Raw genomic sequence first — 23,590 nt, forward strand, 5'->3', positions numbered from 1 at the left:
ATCCGGGCAAGGGCTTCTCTTTAGACGGAGAGCGTGTGTGTCTCTATAAACTAAATTAATCAAGGAAGCGTCAAAAGCAACTCCTTTTTAGTATAGGTCAAAACATGCGCCCCGCTGACGGGCAACTGGCGTACGTCCGTACGGCAGAAGAGGGCACTAGTAGTGCCGGGGGTTTGCTGAGGGGAAGGCAAAAAAAGGGGTTGGCTCAGCCACAGCGAGCGACGCGACGCCTCAGCGAACTGCCACAACGGTCGACATTGGTTAAACCCAAGAGTGCAGCATAGGTAGTCACTGCAGATGCACTGGTTTTCCAGAAAGTATAAGTTCCTCTACATAGAAATGTTAAGAAATAAATGTTGTCGACAGTGGTAAAAGGACCCAAAATGACACCGATCATCTGATCACAGCCATGTCTTCATATTTACAGCATCATGGCCAACATGACACTCTTCACTGATCAGGATCCAGAAACGGTGTACCCCAGTCAGGATGTGATATGGGATATGTTTGAACAGGCCTTCCAGGCAGTGTGGGGCCTGGTCACATACGCTCCAGTGTTCAGAGACTATTACTACCAAGGTCTCACCCAGTTCTACATGGACAACGTCATGTATCTGGAACTGCGAGCTTTACTCCCAAAGGTACACTATTGGCACGCCTAGTGTGTCCTGTGCATTCTGTTGTCTGTTAATTTATTATTAAGTGTTTTGTTTTTTTGTTGCTCAGATATACGAATGGACGGCAGCACATGACACAGCCTGGACTCTGAAGACCTACCAGGAGGTCACCAGACAGTTCACAGCAGACCACCCAGACTTCTTTGGAGCAAGAAGAATCGGTAATCTACACAATCCATAGGTGACTACCCTTAGGCTACATTAACATTGCTACGTTTTTTTTTTTAAGCGGAGTTTTGAACCAAAAGCGACCTTCGTGCACACAAGTGTTTTTAAACACGCCCAAACCTCATATCTCAGGAACACAACCTGAGCAGAGTTATAATCAGATAGAATGACTAAAAAAATTCAAATAATTAGCCAATACTGACCATTACATGAATGCATAAGATAAACAAATTTGATTTGCATATTTAGGGCCCGTGCGCCGACAGCGGCGAAGGCCCTATTGAAACTGAAGGAATTATTTTCTGCAAGTAAATTGCCTTTTTGAGGGGCTTAACATATTCAAAAACTCACCAAATTTGGCGGTCACATCAAGTCTGGTGAAAATTTACATATTTTAAGCGTTTCGGGAATAGGCGCGCAAAAATGGCTCGCTAGCGCCCCCTAGAAAGTTAAGAAATTTGAGCCCCTGCAGGACGTTTAACGTAGACTCACGGAACTTGGTACACATATGTAACATGTCAAGATGTACAAAAAACTTCATTAGAGCCATACCCTAAACCCAACAGGAAGTCCGCCATTTTGAATTAAATGTTCGAAATTAGTGCAATTTTGGCCATTTCCACATGTCGTACGTTAACGAAGTCCTCCTAGAGATTTCATCCGATCAACTTCAAACTCGGTCTGTGCCATCTTAAGATGTTAAAGATGAAAAGTTGTTAAAAGAAAAAGTTTTCGTCATAGGGCGTGGCCGTCGCGGGGTGGCAATTTTGTGCGTTTCGCCGCCGAAACAGGAAGTGGGTGTAACTCGAGCGTACGTTGTCCGATTACCTTGAAACTTTTGAGGATTCAACCCTGAGGACAAATAAAGGCCGATATTTACTTAAAGTCATATCGCCCCCTAGTGGCAACAGGAAGTAGGCCTAAAAGTCAAGGTGCTATACTTTAACAAACTCCTCCTAGAGATTTCATCCGATGGACTTGAAACTTGGTCTGTACCATCCCAACACCTTAACGATGAAAAGTTATTAAAAGAAAAACTTTTCGTCAGACGGTGTGGGCGTGGCGTGGCGGCCATTTTGAGTGTTTAGCGATGAACAAAGAAGTTGTTGTAACTTGAGTGTACGTTGTCGTATCTGCCCAAAATTTCTCACGATTGACAAGGGTCCAGGCCTGAGGACACCTACAGGCCAAAATTGACTTTTGGTCACAGCGCCCCCCGCTGGCAACAGGAAATCTGCCTTACATGACAAACATCATCCGATTTGCATGAAACTCAGAATGTGTGGTCTACGTGTGATACTGAGCCGCCCCCTATAATATGGCCACGCCCCCTTTCATAACATTTGAACCATTTAAGGTAGAGTCTTGTGTGAGGTGTCATTGAACTCAGCAAATACTTCCTTCTTTATCGGTGATGGTTTGGCCCGCCCCCTATGCATAAGCCACGCCCCCTTTCATAACATTTGAACCGTTTAAGGTATACCCTTGTGTGAGGTATCATTGAACTCAGCAGAGACTTCCTTCTTCATTGGTGATGGTTTGGCCCGCCCCCTATGTTTAAGCCACGCCCCCTTTCATACATGCTGACCCATTTAAGGTAGAGTCTTGTGTGAGGTATCATTCATCTCAGCAGAGGCTTCATTTTTAATTGGTGATGGTTGGACCCGCCCCCTATGCTTTAGCCACGCCCCCTTTCACAGCTAATGAACCGTATGACGTAGAGTCTTGTGTGAGCTATAGTTGAACTCGGCAGGGAGTTCCCTTTTCATTGTTGACGATTTGCGGCGTCTGAGTGCCGCGAATGCACGGTCGCAAGGAGCGGCGTCTGCCGGTAACCCCGACGCGCGCAGAGGCGCGAGGGCCCGTCCATCGCTGCTCGCAGCTTTAATTAAACTATGTTGTTGTTGGTGATATACCATTAAGGCTGATCATTTTGAGTATATCTTCTCCAAACTTAGAATGAACACAGACAACTTATTTCCAAATGAGGATAAAAAACAATTATTTCAAACATAGGCCTTTGTCTCAGCAGAAGAAAACAAAACTCTGTTGGCCTGCAATACCAACCCCCATGGCCTGTAAAATCCATAACTCAAAGTCCCAAATATGGCAAATATGGCATCATTTTTCTTGACACTAGAGGTGTCGAGGTTCTCCAGGAGAGATTAAGGCTGTAGACTATTATATAATTCAACAAGCATAGAAAACACCAATATTATGTATACACTCATAATTAAGTAATAATTAGGTAATACACAGTATACTCAACCATACATTCTGCATAAGTGGGACCTTTGTTTTGGACTCTGTTAACACACCCAGCCACACCTCCAACAACTGCATAGTATTTGCATGTGTCATCTTGTTTAGACAGAACGCCCATCATTTCCAACAATAGTAATTAGACGTCTGAACAAGTTGTACGTTTCTAATAATCAGAACTACAAAAGTACTAACAACAATACAATAGTGTAAAACTGATTTGGGAAACCAGTCAAACCAGTCAAACCATAAAGGAGTATTTGTATAAGGAGGCTTGGTTCTCAAGTTTTGCACAAACCCTCTGTACTGTTGAATATATCTCAGCCATGAACCACTTTGTTTTCTGAATCATGCTATTTATACCACCGTTGTCCTTTACTTCTTTACTTTTCTATCCCCTTATGATTTGTTTGCCTTTCTCTACATGGAGGCTATTTCTGTAACAGATGATAATGCACAGAAAAGTAGAAATAGATTACCAAGAAGAATATTTATATTTTTCAAACCTGAAATTGACCTAACAGCACCAAACCTATTGCATAAAAATGCTTCCAGATGTAGTATTTGTAATAGTTGGGCAATTGTTATTGAACTAAAACCTTAAAGCTACATCTAACTAATAGCATTTCTGGTTTTATGACCACTGCTGCCATCAAAGAAATCCAAACCTTTATTTATATTACAAAATAAGGCAAAGCTTAAACTCCCATCTTATGCTATGCCCCATGTTTGAATCTGATGAAAACCCAAACATTTGCATTACCTTTTCTGTTTGATAGAATATATCTCCTTTATAAGCAGTATTTATAAGATGCTGTGTGTAAGTGATCCCAGCAATGCTCTTTCCCACACAATACCTGGAATATAGACACACCTACTGGGAGACAGCTTGCATATCTTTGACAGTCCCGCTGGTCCAATTAGCAATTAGAACTCTTCAGGGTTTTTTTTATTGGCAGAATAATAAATTGTACAAATTATTACTTTTTCCATTCACAAACTATTGAGCAAATGCCCATTTTACACATTCAGGTGATATTATTCACTGACCAATGAGCAGAGATGTGCACTTCTTGTTGGCCGCTCACTTTAAAAGGCTTTGATTATGTTTTGGATTTCCCATCTTTGGCCAGAGCATTCCTGTATTAGAAGCACGCCATTCTTAATCTCCAGACACCTTTTTGTATCTCTGTTCTTCAGTTCTTTCCCCTGGAGAAGAAAAATAAGTATCAAGACAAATTTTCCCTGAGTTTTTCCTTTCAGAGATATCCCCAATGTCAATTCCGTGATTTTGCAGAGAATAAGGCATGATTTGTTTGTCACATTTGTACTCATAAGAAAAGCTTTTCATTATGGTCCCTCGGATGTTCATTCTGCATCATGTGTGTATGAGGCATGCAGTATTCGATAGAAAGGGCATCATCATTTTTGTTGTACTTGACAACATTTGAAGTACCTCAAACGGCAAGTTCCAAGCCAAGTTGACGTTGTGTTTGTATTCATCCATCCAGACTTCTGCTACCCTCAGGGCGTTTCTCCTCATGGCTTTGCTCAGGTCAGGCATGTAGGGCTTGTGGGCCCTCTCAATGTGGGCGATCTTGGAGCATGGAACTACTTCAATACTGCCTCCACATGTCCACACCTATATGAGCAAAAAATAAGCTTAGCTTTATACTACTTGATAAAATGGAATAATTGATCAGTTACCAATGGTAATTGTGCAAGTGAAAAGCATGAATAAAAACAAAAGTTAAGAGTTAATAAGAGCTACTTAGAAGTTCACAAACTGTGGGTAGCACCACCGCTTGTTATATTGGTGGGAATTAGGAAGGTACAGATTCAACTATTGACAATTTATCAAAGATGTTTTATCAATATTAATACAGTTAATAAGTGTATTAATAACTTTACCAAATTGACAAACAATCAAAACGGGGCATCACCAATAGGGACCAATAACTGAACTGTGAAAACAGTCTCATAGGTGGTGTTCTCTTTGATAAATACAGATCTTAATTAATTTGATTAATTTATCTCATATTTATAAAGTGAACGGGAAGGGTGATATTCGAGCACTGACCTGTTCAACCAGCTGTTACTACAACATATACACAAATAATCACAAACAACTGCTCTTTAAAGTATAATAGAATATATTTTACTTCCAAATTATTAATTGTCAATCAATAGTTCTTCAATCAATTAACCTATTTACTTGTTACAACTACAACAAAGGCAAAACAAGCAAACGTGTGTGTGTGTGTATGTGTGTGTGTGTGTGTGTGTGTGTGTGTGTGTGTGTGTGTGTGTGTGTGTGTGTGTGAGTGTGTGCTTGCAGTGGTTAAATTGACTTTTGTAGGGAGGGGGAGCCCTTATTTAAGGGGAATTGTCGTAATTCAAAATCGCGCCGTATAATGATTTAATGTGTTTTTACACCAAAGGGGCTCTTTTTCCAGTATTAATGTGTAAGGTAGGGTTGATTAGTTATTCAAACAAAGAGAAATACTTTACAATTCACTTACTTTATTATTATTTTTTAGCTTTTATAGGCTAATGTTAACAGGCAGGCAACAGATTTCACCATTGGAAAATGTATGAAATTGAACATGTTTGAAAATATTGGTTGGCAAATATATATAATACATATAAAATGATGTTGATTTAAGAGAATCAGAAACCACTATTACAGCCTTTTTAACAGTGATTGGCTTGCCCAGCTTGTTAATAGCCAGTGTATGTTCATTTTAGCTTCCAGTTTGTTAGATGGCACCAACATTTGGTCTAATCATAACTGGCCTGGCAACCCAAAAGCCAAGGTTTTGCTTCCCGATTTGTGTGCTGACTTATGATGTGGGGGTCTGGGGATCCACTCCCAGAATCTTTATAGCATTAAACACTTAATTTCCTGCATTTTGGTGAATTTTTATGCACCTATTTCTACCTTTTTCTGAATAAATATGCCTGAAATATCTTTATGTAAAGGGAAACATTACAATCCAAATATAAAAACATAATGGAAAATATTGCAGTAAGGCTGTCAAGCATTCTGTATTGCTTTCATCTATTTATTCTCCTTTAGATTGACTTTTCTAATTATATTTGAGTCAGCACACATGTAGCCTGTATCATTTACTCTTCCCTCCTCTTTTGCATCTTTTGTTGGGGAAGTAACCTCCGTAAATGTGCATATGACAATTATTCAATATATTATTATTCAATGTATCATGATACATTATTCATTTAATTTATTAATAAACCCCTAGACTTTAATATTTCAGATGTTTGAGCAAGATTGCTCATGTCCAAAACTTTGTACACATTCAAAATATAACTCATCCCATCTATGCTCTCTGAGATTTAGAGTTGTGATATTTTGTGAAAAATGAAGTTATAATAGGCCTACAAGAATAAAGTCACTGTATTTCAGAAAATAATCTACCTGCACCGTAGTCTGCTGACCATTACGTGATTGCTCTGCTGATACGTTAGATCTCAGACCTTCTGACAGACACAGAGCCCCGTTGGAGGTGTTAAGGGAAATGGCTGTACGCTGCTCTACATCGGAGGTGGAAATCCGAAACTTATGGCAGAAATGCACGGAGCACAAACACGAAACATCCGCCGCAGCATGTCGACAGCAGAGCGCATCCATAAACCTGAAGCTGCGGAGCTTTTTACAACGAGAATGGACACAAAGCGACGTCCGGTTTCATATTTGTCAGTCAACTTTTCAAAATACATTCGGGGCTACACTCAAAACATTCGGGGCTGAAGCCCCGGTGTTCTGACGATCTATGCTGCCTTGTCGAAAAATGCTACCGTAGCGTAAATCGATAGTAGAGTCTATCGAGTCGCGCTGCCCTATCGAAATGTGCTTCCTTATGTGATATATTTGCCTGCATATTTTCAAATGTGCAGGCAGGCTGAATCCCATAGAGGTATATAACTCTAACAGTATTGACATCTTATGTTTATTTGAGAATATTTTGATACACCATTATATCTTTATTGAATATTTCAGTGGTAGCATATTCTGATATTGATGATTCAAATATACCCTATCAAATAATGCTCCCCCAACAGAATCATTATATATTGCACCACTACTCACTCCATGTGCACTGTCAGGAGATAAGGAGCATATTTTGATATTCTATTAAATTATATTTATTGAATATTTCAGTGGTAGCGTATTCTGATAGACAAATATACCCTATCAAAAGGTACAATGAATAAATTATTTATTAGATATTACTCTATTAACCACAGTATCGGCCGTATGTCCGACCGCAAGGTTGCATAGATTTATGGGCGGGGAATCAGACCATGCTTGTGGGTCGTGCGCATGCGCAGAACCGCTAAGTAGCACATCTCGATAGGTAGCATAAATCGACAGAACACCGGCAAATGTTTGATGCTGAAGGAGACGGAGCTGAGCTCCGGTGCACTCCGGCCCAATTTAACCTCTATGTGTGTGCGTGTGTGCGTGTGTGTGTGTGTGTGTGTGTGTGTGTGTGTGTGTGTGTGTGTGTGTGTGTTAGGTTAGTGTGTAAAGAGGAAAGCAAAGCACACTTTAGAGAAAGAAAGACACTTGGAATCTTGATTTTCGAGGAAGCGATAATAATCAATCCTCTTGTTCACTCAGGACCCTAACCCAACTTGACATTATGACAGGGGTCTGAGAAGTTGCCTCACGAGGGCAGTGTTTATTACTCAGCCTCTGGTGGGCCAACAGCTGATTTCTTGCGGCGATAATAACCAATCCTTTTGTCCAACACAGGGCCACGAAGTAATCAGTCCCTCCAGAAAAACGCGATTATGTGATCGCATAATTCAATGCATAATCAGCCAAAGTCTGCATATTTATGCGGGGGCCGCAGTTTTTCAAATACGCCGCACTTTCGCCGCATAAATTGCCGATTTCCGCGCAAAATATACGGGACTTGCATGATTTAATAATCCTTGCATTTTCATTGCAAAAAAGTCACATATCTTGAAAAATGTTGTGTTTACTTCACACAAGAGCAGCCATTTTCCCCTGTTGCCATGGGAACGTTAAGAAGTGACGTAATTACGCGACGTGAACATCATCGGAATGCAGTGTGTTGGGGGCAATCACTTTTTTTTTTTCTTTTTCATCAAAACGCAAATAAAATTGCATAAATATCCCATATATTCCATCGCATTTTTTAAGAAAACGTGCCGCATAATCAAGGATTTTTGCCTTGGAAAGGAAGGACTGAATAATGCTCTCGTTACATAGCGGTGCTGTGGTTTGAGTTACGAACGGAAGGTTTATTATCTCACTTGAACAGTAACTAACTTCTCCACGGCGGGAGATAGCAGTGCAGCATTACAGTTTCACTAAGCTATAGTATCAAACACAACATATCAACAAGTACCAGTGATCCAGAACCTTCACAGCAATGAATTGGACTCGGTGATCACAATCATATTAATAGTAAGACATGTGCAACAGTAGCACTTACTAATTAATCACATTCAATCTCGTAACAAGTTGCAGCAATAGCGGTTACTGACATTTATAACACATATATATTATATATACTGTATATATATATATATATATTATACCGTATATTCTGGACTATAAGTCGCTCCGGAGTATAAGTCGCATCAGTCAAAAAATGCGTCATGAAGAGGAAAAAAACATATATAAGTCGCACCGGACTATAAGTCGCATTTATTTAGAATTTTTTTTTCACAAAATCCAAGAAAAACAGACATATCAATCTTGAAAGGAGAGTTATTATAAGTGTATTATAAATTAACACATTAATGGTTATTCAACTATACAATACAACACAGAACTACAGGCTGAATGTGTATGTTAACGACACACATAACAGTTATTCAGCTATACAATAGCAGAAAGAACGGGTACCTGGGAGGCTGAATAGGCTAAATTAACATAACAAGCCAGCGAGTCCAACAAGCAAGTTACCGGTAAGCAAGTTCACCAAGCTCCCGATCTCATTCCACATCACTGAATCCATTGAATTCTTCATCCTTGGTGTCGCTTCTGAATAACTCCGCCAACTCCAGAGGAAGATGAAGCGCTGTCTCCTCTTCTGCAGGGCTGTCGTCAGACTCAGCATCAGTTCCAGTTATTCCAGCCTTTCTGAATCCCGACAGGATGGTTTCGGTTGTCACTGAAGTCCATGCTGTGTCGATCCATCCAAGGACTTGCTGGAAAGTTGCATGGCGCATCCTCCCGGTTGCCGTGAAGCTGTGCTCTCCATCCACCATCCACTCCTCCCACAGGCGACGCAAGACTGCCTTAAAGCTCCGGTTCACTGAGATGTCGAGTGGCTGGAGTACTTTGGTTAAGCCTCCAGGGATGATGACAGGAATGGAGTTGCAAGCTTTTATTTTATCTTTAAACTGTGGCGTTATGTGCGCTCGCATACTGTCCATCACAAGCAGGGCTTTGCGTGTTTTAAAGAAGCCATCAGGACGCTTAGTGTAGCACTTTGTAAGCCAAATGTTCATAATTTCTTGATTCATCCACCCTTTCTCATTCACAGCCACAACAACAGTGGGGGGAGATTCGTCTTTTGGCATGGTTTTCCGTTTTAGATCCATCTCCACAACATGCCAGCACCACTGTGAAGTGTGATTTCTCATGACCAGTTGTCACTATATTCACACTTTTCTGCCCTTTCTCTGCAACACTTCGGCCGATGGGGATGTCAAACGTGAGGGGCACCTCTTCCATGTTGATGATATGATCTGGTGACACGTTGTGTTCAGTTACCTGCTTTTCAACAAACTCACGGAAACTGTCAACCTTGGCTTGGAAGTCTGCAGGCAGTTTCTGACACAACGTTGTCCGTGCTCTGATAGAGAGGTGGTTGCGTTGCATGAAGCGGTAACACCAAGAAGGCCCGCCTGCAAAGTTGTTTATATTCATCTCCTTGGCAACTACCAGGGCGTGGAGACGCAACTGCACCGTTGACAAGCCTCTCCCGGCAGCACGTTGTTCAATCACCCATATGTGGACTCGTTCCTCCAGCTCTGGCCACCTTGCTTTCAGCCCGCGATTAGCTTTCTTTGTTTTCTTCATTAGAGTTAGAGTAACCTCTGCTTTTCGCCAGTCCCTAACAAGTTTCTCACTCACTCCAAACTTTCTTTCTGCTGCTCGATTACCGTTTTCGGCTGCATATTTGACTACCTGCAGTTTGTAATCTGCAGAATAGGATTTTCTTTTTGGGGGCATTTTGTTTGTGTTCAGTTTTTCTCAGTTGTCTTTAAGTTAACGATTTTTTAGTTGTCAGTTGTTTTGATTTAACTTTTTCAGGGGTAGGGTACAGGAGCAGCCTAGTTGTCACAAGCCTAGAGCACCCTCTCGCGGCTGGGGACGGTAATGCTTTCTCTGGGTTCATGTCAGTCAGTAGTTTTGATATATAAGTCGCACCTGACTATAAGTCGCAGGACCAGCCAAACTATGAAAAAAAGTGCGACTTACAGTATAGTCTGGAAAATACGATATATATATATATATATATATATATATATATATATATATATATATATATATATATATATATGTATATATGTATATTTCTCTGCCCAGAAACTTTAGCCTCCTCACTGTGTGTGTTTCCATTTGTTTGGTCCCATAGATGCTCGGATCCAGATGTGTAACTATGGGGTAAGCTGTGCTTATGGGCTCGGACCAATCAGGGGCCCGCATCACTGGAAGATATTGATTGACAGCTGGGACCCCCTTTCGCATTTTCATTACTCGCGACAATCCCAGCAGTCCCACGTGCAGCCACTGACCAAGCAGGAGTGAGAACGGGTCAAATTAATTTCCTTGTTTCTGTTATGAAGACGAGACGTGTGTGACTCGAACATCTCACATTGACCAACAAAACGTACAGCGAAAGACGGTGCAAAACATTTCAGACCTTCCTGCCAACTTGTAGACATTTTAACATCAATGTACACTGTTACGTTTTTTCATTATAAAGTCACTGAAGCGGGTGCTGTTTCAATACTGTCGGCTCTCTGCAGCGGGCATTTCCCCGGCAACTGACGCGCTCGCACGCACACAATCACACACGGTGGATGCAGGAAAAAACGCAGATGAGACGACACAATGACCTAAATTGAGGACAGCTATGCTCGTTATTGTAAGTGCAATGATAAGTTAAAGTCCAATAACTACTTTATCAAACCATATGAATGTGTGTGTGTGTGTGTGTGTGTGTGTGTGTGTGGCCAGGATAGGAAATTAACTAACAATGTAAAGATAAACAAGCCACTGACAGTGACATATACAGTGAGGAAAATAAGTAGTTGAACACCCTGCTATTTTGCAAGTTCTCCACTTAGAAATCATGGAGGGGTCTGAAATTGTCATCGTAGGTGCATGTCCACTGTGAGAGAAAATCAAAAAAAAAAGAATCCAGAAATCACAATGTATGATTTTTTAACTATTTATTTGTATGATACAGCTGCAAATAAGTATTTGAACACCTGAGAAAATCAATGTTAATATTTGGTACAGTAGCCTTTGTTGGGGACCAAGAGTTTGGTTAAATCTGATTTTAACCAAAAGGCCTCAGATTAAACTGACCTCTGGATACAGGACACACATGTGCTCAGAGGCAAAGGAACATGTGACCAAGACAAAGGAATCTTGGCCTCCATGTAAACCCCAAAGCCGGGGTAATTCACACCTCTATGCGAAGTGCCAGCCAGAAGGGAAACGCCTCACAACTGGCAGGAAGTCAAAGAACTACAAGATTGTAGTCTTCACCCTTTCAAGAGTTTTGAGTCTTCCTATTGGTTCAGCGGGACCATAAACACAGCATGGGACCTTAAAGAGCAATGTGCAGGTTGAATTCATAACTGAATTAATACTTAATGTTGTCTGAAGAGGTCTTTTAAAAACACATAAGTAGAAATTGCTATGTTACACAAACCCTAAAGCAGAAATTTCGATGAAAGGGTGCCCATTTTTAAGCTATGCTCTGAAATATCCTTTCCTGCTAGCAACACGTCATATGACGTAGGGAGGTAAACAATAGGTTTCTTCTCACTCTACAGTGGTGAGAGAGAGAGAGCTATAGAGAAAGTTTGTGTAAGTCATAATGGTAAATTATTGTGTTTGTGCTGGTTGCACAAAGTCCAGCCTGTCAGGAAATCATGTACATCATTTTCCTTGTAGGAAAAGCAAGGTTTTTCGTTTTTGGGTGCGTTTTGTGCAGGTGAAGTGAGCAGACTTCACTGCCGCGTCTGTCACCACACACACGGTCGTTTGTGGCGCTCATTTCACTCCGGAGAGTGTCGGATGGGATTTTGGAGTAAGGACCATGCAAAGCTGATTACCGATGCTGTTCCCTCGGTGCACTCGATGGAATCAAGTCCACCACCATCAAGGCTTTCACCTGAATCTGGCGTGGGCAAGATTGGAGGACCAAGTGCTAGCACTTGCAGAAATTCCATGCACCGAAAAAGAGCTCCTAGCAGAGTAAGTCTTACTTTTAATTCTTGTAACTCTTAATTTGGCTGATTTCGTAATGTTTTAGTCTAATAATTTCAGAATAAAGAAGTGATTTGAGTGTGTATGTATTGGGCAATCCACCATCTAACTAGTAACATATATGTTAGCTTGGCTATTGTATTATTTGGTAGCTGATGATTTGATGACAGGAGTAGCTAAAATTGCGTCTGAAATCATTCCCTCATCTGGATAAAAAATGCGCTGACTGCAAATTCCTAGCATCAGGGCTTCAGTATACAGAGAGAGAGAGCTTTAGAACAGGTTTTCGTAATTGTTTGCCTTGAAATCAATGCAGTTTGCATTAAGCTAGCTATGAGCTGTTGGCAGGCAGCTAGCTAGCACAAACACCCCCGTTTCCCCCGTATTTTATTAAGCTAGCTATGAGCTGTTGGCAGGCAGCTAGCTAGCACAAACACCCCCGTTTCCCCCGCATTTTATTAAGCTAGCTATGAGCTGTTGGCAGGCAGCTAGCTATCACAAAACTCCAGTTTCCCCTGCATTTCAATTCAGACCGTTCTCCCGCACAATTTTGTATCCCAGTAGGCTACTCTCTGGTTATTTACAAAGTCCAAATTGATATATTAATCAATATGCTGAAATCTCCTAGATTTTGCCACTAGAGGTTTTGACACGTCAGAGCTGCTTTGGTTTTATTTCTCTTTTTTATTATTACTGATCCAGTTGGTAACTAAGCTTGTATCCTATTTTTGTGAGTGATTTTGAACCTCCGTGTTTTTCAGATTTTGGCAGAGAGTGCAGCCAGTAATGAAGGGATAGATGCACCTGACAGAGGGCTTCTCTCTACAGGATCCTGGGCCATTATTGCTTCGTCGTGGGTCATAGTGCAACATCAGATGTCTGCAAAGCTCATCAGGTAGTGTAACTTGCATCTATCAGTCGCTGTATATGACACATAAACATTTACAAATTACTTCTAATGGTAGGAAGAAGACATTTCATACTGGACTTTATTAGGTTGTTTTAGGTTGTATGTGTTGTGACCACTGACTATGTGCTGTTTTTTTTTTTTTTCGTCTAGCGGTTTTCCTTGGACTTGGGTGGCCCCTAAATCATGGCTGCAGCTGTCGCCATGGTCCTGCTACACCCTGCTATGCCGTGCAGTTCCCTGCTACGTCCTGTAATGCCCTGCTACACCATGAACTACTGCAACTGCTATTTATAGTTATAGTTCAATTAGCTTTATTGTGACTATTATTGCCACTGTTCATCACACCCCCAACTGACACCGCCTACCTGGGTCTGAGCCTGGACCTGTCCCAGGTTTCTTCCTGTGAAGGAAGGTTTTCCTCGCCACTGTCGCACTGAATGCTTGCTCTTGGGGGAATTACTAGAATTGTTGGGTCCCTGTAAATTATAGTGTAACATCTCCAAATTATAGTGTAAATTATACCTACTCTATTTGTAAAGTGTCTTGAGAGAACTCTTGTTATGATGTATTAAAGTTGATAAAGATGAGACTTTATTGATCTGGTGGTGAAATTCACAAGCTACCTGCCAAGTCAAACTAAAGTAATGCAAAAGTAGTGTAAAGCATTACAATTCAGAGACTGTAATATAACTAATTACTCTGAAATGACAATAACTAGTAATCTATAATGAATTACATTTTGGAAGTAACTTGCCCAACACTCCTAGTTACTATCAATGAAAATATGAATACATTTTATACAACAAGACACTTTGTGTTTGTCTTCATTTTGTGAAAACAAAATATATTTATTGATTGCCTCCCTTCCTCTGGAAACTGCCTCCTGATTGCGGCCACAACACAAGCTGGTATCGCCTTCCTGATCTCCCTGCCCAGAAACCCATGTCTATCGGACCACCTGCCTGAAGGCTGTGTATGGGAATTGCCTAGAGAATGATAGGGGTGCAATGTTGATATTGAGTGATAGACTTATTTGATGTAACATTTTCAGTTATTTTATCCATAAAGGTATGTATGCACATCAGAGTTGAAAAATCTGCTAATCCCTCAGCATCAATAATGCACATTAGATTAGATTATATTATACTTTATTGTCACTGTGCAGAGTACAAGTACAAAGACAACAAAATGCAGTTTGTGTCCAACCAGAAGTGAAACAAAATCAAATATGTATAAGTAAGTAAGTAATGAACAACATGTATAGATATGTGCAATGTAGTAGGAGTAACATATTAGTAAGAATATAGATATATATGCAGGGTATTAACAGAATATATTATAAGAAAAACGGAATAAATATGGATATTCAGTATGAACCATATAGACATATGTGCAGTGTGGTAACAGTACCATTGTAGTGCAGAAACGGTAACGTAAGAATAAGTGTACTGTATGTGCAAAAGGAATAGTATAAAGAGCAGTAGAATATGGCTATATATAAGTAGTTACAGTATGTACATTATTTTGATAGTTTGTTATTTGTGTAGAAAACTGACGACTATAATAGAAGTGTATAATATAATAGTGTTATAAATTACTCTCATCTAAACATAGTGTGGTCTGTTGGCTTGGAGAGGACCATACTCCTGCCTGAAGTTGAGGTATGCTACCTGCAGCGAGAACGGGTTGAGACAGCAGGCATCAAAGCCGGGATGGAGCGTCAAGCAGGTAATGTCCGTGGCCGGGACTAAACCCTCAACTAGTGCCCAGTAGGCATCCACCTCTCGACAACACAGGCTGTCCACCGCCGACGCCATAGCCTCACAATGTCCGCACAAGCACCTAGCCAACAAAACGATTCTGTGCTAGTGCTAACCTGCTTCTCTTAATACATCCATGGCTTGGATGGACTCCACAGCTGTCTGAGCGTTAAAATCTTAGGTTGTAGAATATCACAAGACAAAACGTTGCTGGCTTAAATTAAGACAATCTACATGTATGTTTAATCTAAAACAAAGTCGAAAGTATGTTTGCTAAAGCAGATTTATTGTATAACACCAATGTACTAGCCTAGATGAACCAAAGTTAGCCACCATACTACACAGTAACTCACCAAGTCACTTGCCCTATTCGCTACTGGTTTGCAACTCTACTTCTCTTTTCTGCCCATTGTTCCTCCCCCTGATCCCCCCCCTAATCTCCCCCTGACCTCTATCTCGCCTAGGAGGCTCATAATTATAGGCCTGTGGGCCATCATAGGCATGCTCGCCAACTTTGGAGAGCTCGGTTTCTTCATCCACGTCCATTGTAATTTGAGCATGAACTTGACCAGACTCCCTCGCGTTGCGTCACTTCCGGTCAGTAATAGATAGATGCAGAAGTTATTTTATTACAATTTTATCTCAAAATATCATTTATGGTGGTTATATATTCCTGCAGTTTTGAAAATGTAGTTGTTTATCATTAATATACACTATGCTGTATAGGGGTGTCCAACCTGCACATTTCTAAGCCTGATCCTAGGAAAATCCTCGTCTTCACTTGCAACTCCGTTGCTGAAAGGAGGCGCACAAGCACTTGTGCTGAACTTCCATTTTCTGGAGAAAATGGATTTCATTTCGGTGGATCCTTGAAAACGCACCAGTGTTTTCATATCTGCAGTGAGAAGGAAACAACGCTTTTCTTCTCAAAGTCGACTAAACTTGCCCCCTTTCTGCCTTTTTGGAGGGAAGTTTCTCCGTGGCTGCTGACGAGCGCCAGGGACCCGTTCTGTTTCATTTCTGTGGAAATCTATGGACAGAAACAAACGGACTGAACACACCGTAAAAAGGCTTACGTCTGGGCAGAGATAAGTAGTGTGTTTATAAATGAGCAAAGGGTTCGCTACCATTGTTGCCATTAATGTGATCTGATTTAATCATGTACTGGTCCATATGTGATTATTAATCTGTTCTGTGAATGTATAAATTGATCACTATACTCATTGATTTATGTTGGGTTAAGTAGCTGGTTAAAACCATAAGCGCTACCTGCTAAGTCAGTTCTTTCATGGAGTTTAGTTATTGTCTGCGATAGAATCGCGAAAATCAGCTGTTAGCTACTGGAGTGGTTATAGTGACGTTTTCCTCAGCAAAACCAAAAGTCTCAGTCTGTCCTAAACTACACGTTAGCCCAGACCTGAGTGGCTGAGGGGAACTGGGTCATTATCGATAACTAAGATCAGAGTGTCTCTTTTCTTTACTCTTCTTCTCTTTCTCCTCTTACTAACACACACACACACACACACACACACACACACACACACACACACACACACACACACACACACACACACACACACACACACACGACACAGGCTATGTATACAGAGTCCCGAGCTAACGCTGTAGGCTAGCTTCACACGTGGAATCTGCTTACGTTCGTACAGAGCTAACACAACAACTAGCTAACATACCGGCTAAGCGTGCGTGTTGCCTAGCAACCCCCCCGGCTTCTTCAGCCCCCTCTCCGTGCATCCAGCACCACTACCGCCCTCTTGAGGCTAAATAGTTTGTGCAGCTCACAGGAGTAGCCATTTTTGGAGTTGTTTTTGGTGTTAGATCTACACTTCGACACCGCCCCTACCTTTTCACTCGCTCACTCTCTCTCTCTCTCTCTCACACACACACACACACACACACACACACACACACACACACACACACACACACACACACGTGTCCGTCCATGCTGCTTTGTTTTTGCTTTGTTTTGGTTGTGATATTGTAAAAGATATATAAGTTTATTATTGAAGGATTATTGATTAGCTACTGATAATTGTGACATTAATAAATCTTATTATACTTAATTAGCAGTTGCTTGTGATTATTTGTGTACTTGTAATAATTGCTGGTCGATCAGGTCCGTGCTTGGATTCACCCCTTCCTTTATTTCCTTTTTAAAGGATTACCACAGAAATGAGACTGTTCCACAGTTTGATTATTGGTCCCTGACTTGCAGGGTGGTGCCCCGTTTTGATTGTTTGTCGATTTGATAAAGTTATTAATAACCATATTCATAACTTTATTAATATTGATAAAACATCTTTGATAATTTGCCAATCATCAAATCTGTACCCTACGAGAATCCTACACCTTTGTTTGCAAGTACAGAGGTCAAACGTTTAGCTGTAGTTTTTCACCAGGTTTGCACACACTGCAGGAGGGATTTTGGCCCACTCCTCCACACAGATCTTCTCTAGATCAGTCAGGTTTCTGGGCTGTCGCTGAGAAACACGGAGTTCGAGCTCCCTCCAAAGATTCTCTATTGGGTTTAGGTCTGGAGACTGGCTAGGCCACGCCAGAACCTTGATATGCTTCTTACAGAGCCACTCCTTGGTTATCCTGGCTGTGTGCTTCGGGTCATTGTCATGTTGGAAGACCCAGCCTCGACCCATCTTCAATGCTCTAACTGAGGGAAGGAGGTTGTTCCCCAAAATCTCGCAATACATGGCCCCGGTCATCCTCTCCTTAATACAGTGCAGTCCCCCTGTCCCATGTGCAGAAAAACACCCCCAAAGCATGATGCTACCACCCCCATGCTTCACAGTAGGGATGGTGTTCTTGGTATTGTACTCATTATTCTTCTTCCTCCAAACACGGTTAGTGGAATTATGACCAAAAAGTTCTATTTTGGTCTCATCTGACCACATGACTTTCTCCCATGACTCCTCTGGATCATCCAAATGGTCATTGGCAAACTTAAGACGGGCCTTGACATGTGCTGGTTTAAGCAGGGGAACCTTCCGTGCCATGCATGATTTCAAACCATGATGTCTCAGTGTATTACCAACAGTAACCTTGGAAACGGTGGTCCCAGCTCTTTTCAGGTCATTACCAGCTCCTCCCGTGTAGTTCTGGGCTGATTTCTCACCTTTCTTAGGATCATTGAGACACCACGAGGTGAGATCTTGCATGGAGCACCAGTCCAAGGGAGATTGACAGTCATGTTTAGCTTCTTCCATTTTCTAATGATTGCTCCAACAGTGGACCTTTTTTCACCAAGCTGCTTGGCAATTTCCCCGTAGCCCTTTCCAGCCTTGTGGAGGTGTACAATTTTGTCTCTAGTGCCTATGGACAGCTCTTTGGTCTTGGCCATGTTAGTAGTGGATTCTTACTGATTGTATGGGGTGGACAGGTGTCTTAATTTGAGCTGATAGACAGGTGTTCAAATACTTATTTGCAGCTGTATCATACAAATAAATAGTTAAAAAATCATATATTGTGATTTCTGGATTTTTTTTTTTAGATTATGTCTCTCACAGTGGACATGCACCTACGATGACAATTTCAGACCCCTCCAGGATTTCCAAGTGGGAGAACTTGCAAAATAGCAGGGTGTTCAAATAATTATTTTCCTCATATTTGATTCATTCAATAAATTATTATTTTTGTCTTAAATACACCAGCCATTTCGCATGCAGTGAGTGGATGACGATGAAAAGTGGGTGCCCAGAGTATATATCCACAGTCACCTGGGCACGGACCTCTGCTGCGTTCAGGGACCCCGGCAAATAGGGAATCAGAGTTCTTGAAGGTGACATGTAGGTGTGAACTACACTTATGTAGCTCTTTTAGACCTCCGGCCATCTTTTCTAATGGAGGTGTGACTTATAGGCTTTTACAGTTGCATGGAGGATGCATTCTCTTTGTTTGAAAAGGGCGCTCAAGCCGCATGTGGGACATGTGGCTTCCTTTGTCTCAGAGGTCATATGCTTTGAAGTCTTTTTTTTAAAAGATAGTGTTTAACCACACCGCATGTTATATGCACTTAAAGCGGTGATAGAATGATTATATAGGGTATTTCACACTGTTCCTTAAGGTCTCCAAATAGGGTATGTAACATTGGTTGGGCTGAAAATGGCCCTATGTGCCCTAACGCAACCCTGTGAAATAGCCCTAGAACGAAACAAGAGTTTTCTCGAAACAAGTTATACCCTTATATGGTATGCTCATGAATATTTAGATGAGCTGCACGCTGTTTGTTTGGTTGGTTGGTTTACAACGAGCAAAGCACACACACACACACACACACACACACACACACACACACACACACACACACAGCCCTCCCTTCTGTGCACATTGCATCTCCATGGCCTGGAACACAGCATTTACGACCATAGTTAATTTTGAATATCCTTGAAAAAATTCCAAACTTTCTTCTTTCTAAAGTACACAGCGCAGCTTGCAGCTAAACTCATGTGTGCGATCTACGTGACCTACATTCCGAACACCAGCTGGTCTCAGACCAGTCTGTAGTCTGTAGCTATGTAAATTTTGGGGCGTAACAAAGGTACAGACCAGAGTAGACGTATGACGTATTACTATTAGCTTCAGATTCGCCCCTTTTTCAGCAGCAGTTTCAAATTGTAAGATTTGCATAGGAAAGAGCTCTCAATGCATGTAAATACTTAAAGATGCAATATGTAATATTGTATGTAATACTGGCAGCTGGCGGTTAAAATAGTTACTGCACTACCAATTCAAAATACTGGAGAGTCGTCTCCCCCGCCCCCTCCTGCCCAGACTCGAAGTTCACGGGGGTTGCCAGGCCGAGACCGCAGCATTCACAACAATGTTGCTGGACGCTTTTCTCACATAGCCAGACGTTACTCCACAGCACAGCGGAGCAGCTAACGGTAGATGCTGGCTATATTGACAGTCATAAAAGCCCGTGCTCACACAGAGCTCTGTAACCAACTGACAGACACACTTTTTCTCGGCTTAGAATTACAATACGAAACGCTAAAAATACCACTACCTTGCGGACGGAACACACTTCATTGGCTTAGAATTACGGCAACAATCGCTAAACACACTGCAAACTCACAGTCCTCTCTTTCCGATTTACAGCCCCCCTCTCGTGGCTTAAAATAACTCACCGTTGTCGGCTCCAGCCGCTGAACTACACGTCGTAAACAGCCATGGGCTGCATGCCTGGTCCTCCCGGTAACGTTAGCAGTTAACAGGGTTAGCATGGCGGCGTTAGCCAGGACCAGTCGGGATCACTTTACTGGCTGTCTCAATTGTTTTTGCGAGTAACCAACTCGGGTACTCTAGCTATATAATTCTATGTGAGTACACAAATGTTGAAATGACAAAAAATGTCCATCCCTAGTAGCTGTGATAAATTAGCCTGAAGCTAATGCTTACCTGTTCAGGAGAAAATAAGCCAACTCTGCATCCTTTTGGGATCTAAGCTGTCTTCATCTTTCAAATACATCTCCAATATTTACCAGGGGGTTGTTACGTCTCTGGTCACGCAACTGTTAGAAACATGCTGTTTTCTTTTTTTATGTCAGGTAGAATCTATCTCCGTTGATCCTGTTTGTTTGTTTGCTGCTTTCATGGCTGTACTACCGTTACAGTTGTAGCGTGCTGGGTTTACGTTTTTACAGGTATATCTGGCAACCCGGCCTGCCTGTCAAACTGGGCCGATGATAACAACACACAGATCAAAACAGAAACCGAAATTCCGTCACGGAATTTAAATTTCAAAAAGAAAAAATACTGACATTAGCATTGTTGTAAGAAAAGATAGTATTTCAGTTTAACATGTTTCCTTAATATCTGATGAGGCATTGGTGTCATTTTTGGATTTATTACAGTACAAATATTACATATTGGATTAAGTCATGGTGAATTTATTTACTATAAATTGTTTTAATAATGATAATAATAATATATTGAATTTATATAGTTTTAAGACTGAAAAAATTTAAAATGGATTCTTTAACCTCCATGCCGCCAACACACATCCTATACTAATGTTAATGATTGATGTTTTGGGTAGAAATAAATGGGCTTAGGAATGTTGGTATGGAAGTATTGAGAGACAGCTTTGGTCTTTTCATGTCATTTGTTGTCAACAAATGAAAACAAATGTTATAATAAAATATAACTTTGTGCAGAATTTTGTCTGTTTTGTGTTTTTTGGAGGGGGTGCACGCTCGAAGGGGGTCTCGCCCAGGGTGTAATTCGATGTAGAACGGCCACTGGCAGCTGACCCATAAAGTTAATAATTATAATAATAGAAAATTTGCCAGACAACCAGTGGAGACTCAAGCAAGTTACTACTCCTAGCCAAGAAATAGCCCCTCTGGGAATTTTTGTACAGATTGCACTATATTATATATGAGTGCCAAAAGGACAAAAGTGAAATAATGACACAGGTTTTTATTCAAAGAAAACAAGGCATAACAGTGAAATGGCTCAAATGAGCTTATCACCGTGCTAAAAGGTGGGTAGAACATGCTAACAACACTCGGGGCGTGTTATCAGATTTTACAGGAGAACCTAAACTAATTTTGATCAAACTTGAATCAGCAGCTATTGCCATGTACTGAACACAATATTTGATTATTTTGTGTTATCAGATTGAACGTTATCATAAACCGACAATATTGCTACAGTTTAGGTTGAAAACTATTTATTGATCTTAAAAATGACAAGAGTGGGCCTTTTTGACACAAACATTTTCCCAATATATTTCAGAATATGGGCTTATGGAAGTAAGCAATTGTAAACCACATTCATTTTATTTAAAATGCATTAATTGTGATGGTTGGGGCCAGCTGGCTGTGAGTTTCCGTTTATTTTTCTCTGCTGTTAGTATTTTTTTTGTTGCTCTGCCTTTCTCTCCCTGTGTCTTTTTTGCTTTCCCTCCTCCCCTCCTGCCTACTGCTGGCCAGCTGACTACACACACCTGCTTCCAATCACTCATCACTGCTCTCACACCTGCCAGCCATCTACAATCAAACACAGTACTTCAACCCCGGCCCAACAGACCATGTCCGCTGAATTGTTGCCTCATCTTGACTGGTGACACTCAATGCTAGAAATGCTTGTCTTCAACATTTGCCTCTCCTGTGTTATTCCTTACCTGATCCTCCTTTGTGTTTGTCTTTCAGAATCCACTTCCTCATCCTCCTGTTCCAGTCAGCTGGCCTCCCCGTTCAGTCCTCCTCCTGCGGCACCCTACATTACTCTGCCTCCGCTTCCACGCTCCGGCCAGTGCTCCTCGGCTCCCCCGTTCCAGTGCCTCCTCCGCGGCTTCCCAGCCCCGGTTCCCCGCATCTCCCTGAGCTCCCTGGTCATCCTAGGTTTTTTTCCTTTGAGCCCCTGCCCTCCTAGTTTCTTCTCCTGCGTTCCTCACCATCCTAGGTTTTCCCTTTTCAGTCCCTCACCTTCCTAGTTTTTCTCCCATACTCGTCCCTCCTTGTTTGATTAAATAAAGTATTTGTTCTCCTTTGAAGCCTCGCATTTGAGTCCATTCTGTCCATCGTAACAGAGCAATTCAGCAGGCTCACCCCAACTCCCAACTACTTCTGGTTCCCCGTCTCCAGACCTCTCTTTTGCCGTGGCCTCTCAGGGGAGTAAACCCTGACTGCAGTACGCAGATCGAGGAGTGGCTCAATGTGGGTGGAGCTAAACGTTTGACTCTGCCCACTTGCCAAATAGCAATTGGAAGAGCCATTTCTCTATCACTCTGGCAATTGGTCTGAGGGGAAAACCCAGGACTTTCAAGCTGACTGGAGATCTTTTCCCGCGTGTGAAGTTGGCTTTTCCCGTTGTTTTTCTTAACCCAACCGTCCGTTGTTGGCGTCCCCCAGAGACATGGGCTCGTTTCCCGCAAATTACGTTTGCTTTCCCCGTTATCCTTTTCCTTAACCCAGCGGCGGAGTGGAACCAAAACATCTACCGGGAAATTTTGAAGACCACCGGCCGGCAGGTAGCGTCCATTCGCGGGCAGCCAGCCGTCCGCCAGCCTCAGTCCGCGGGCAGGCAGCCGGCAGCCAGCGTCCGTTCGCGGTAGTCCACCTGCAAGCATTACGTTAGCTAGATCAGTTGAGAGCGTCTGGTGGAGCGCAAACTTCTACTGTAGAAATATCTTCCTCAAAGAAAGCCAAATCAGGCTACCAAAAAGAAAGGAAAGACAGAAGGAGAGAAAACAAAATGAGGGGAAACAATTGGTAACTGACTTCTTTTCAAAGAAAGGTGAGCACTAACTAGAAAACGA

The 23,590-nt window shown here is 41.8% G+C and overlaps 1 long non-coding RNA gene across 1 annotated transcript; it reads right to left on the minus strand.

The window, feature by feature from the left end:
• Positions 1–4,132: 4,132 nt before the first annotated feature.
• Positions 4,133–22,776, minus strand: LOC114560647 (uncharacterized). The gene is made up of 3 exons (XR_003693213.1): positions 22,454–22,776; positions 4,564–4,749; positions 4,133–4,316 (listed from the first exon to the last, which is right to left on the minus strand). It is a non-coding gene; the product is annotated as an uncharacterized LOC114560647 (long non-coding RNA).
• Between the last annotated feature and the right edge of the window lie 814 nt (positions 22,777–23,590).

This window comes from Perca flavescens, chromosome 8 (genome assembly GCF_004354835.1).
Source record: "Perca flavescens isolate YP-PL-M2 chromosome 8, PFLA_1.0, whole genome shotgun sequence".
Taxonomy (NCBI): Eukaryota; Metazoa; Chordata; class Actinopteri; order Perciformes; family Percidae; genus Perca; species Perca flavescens.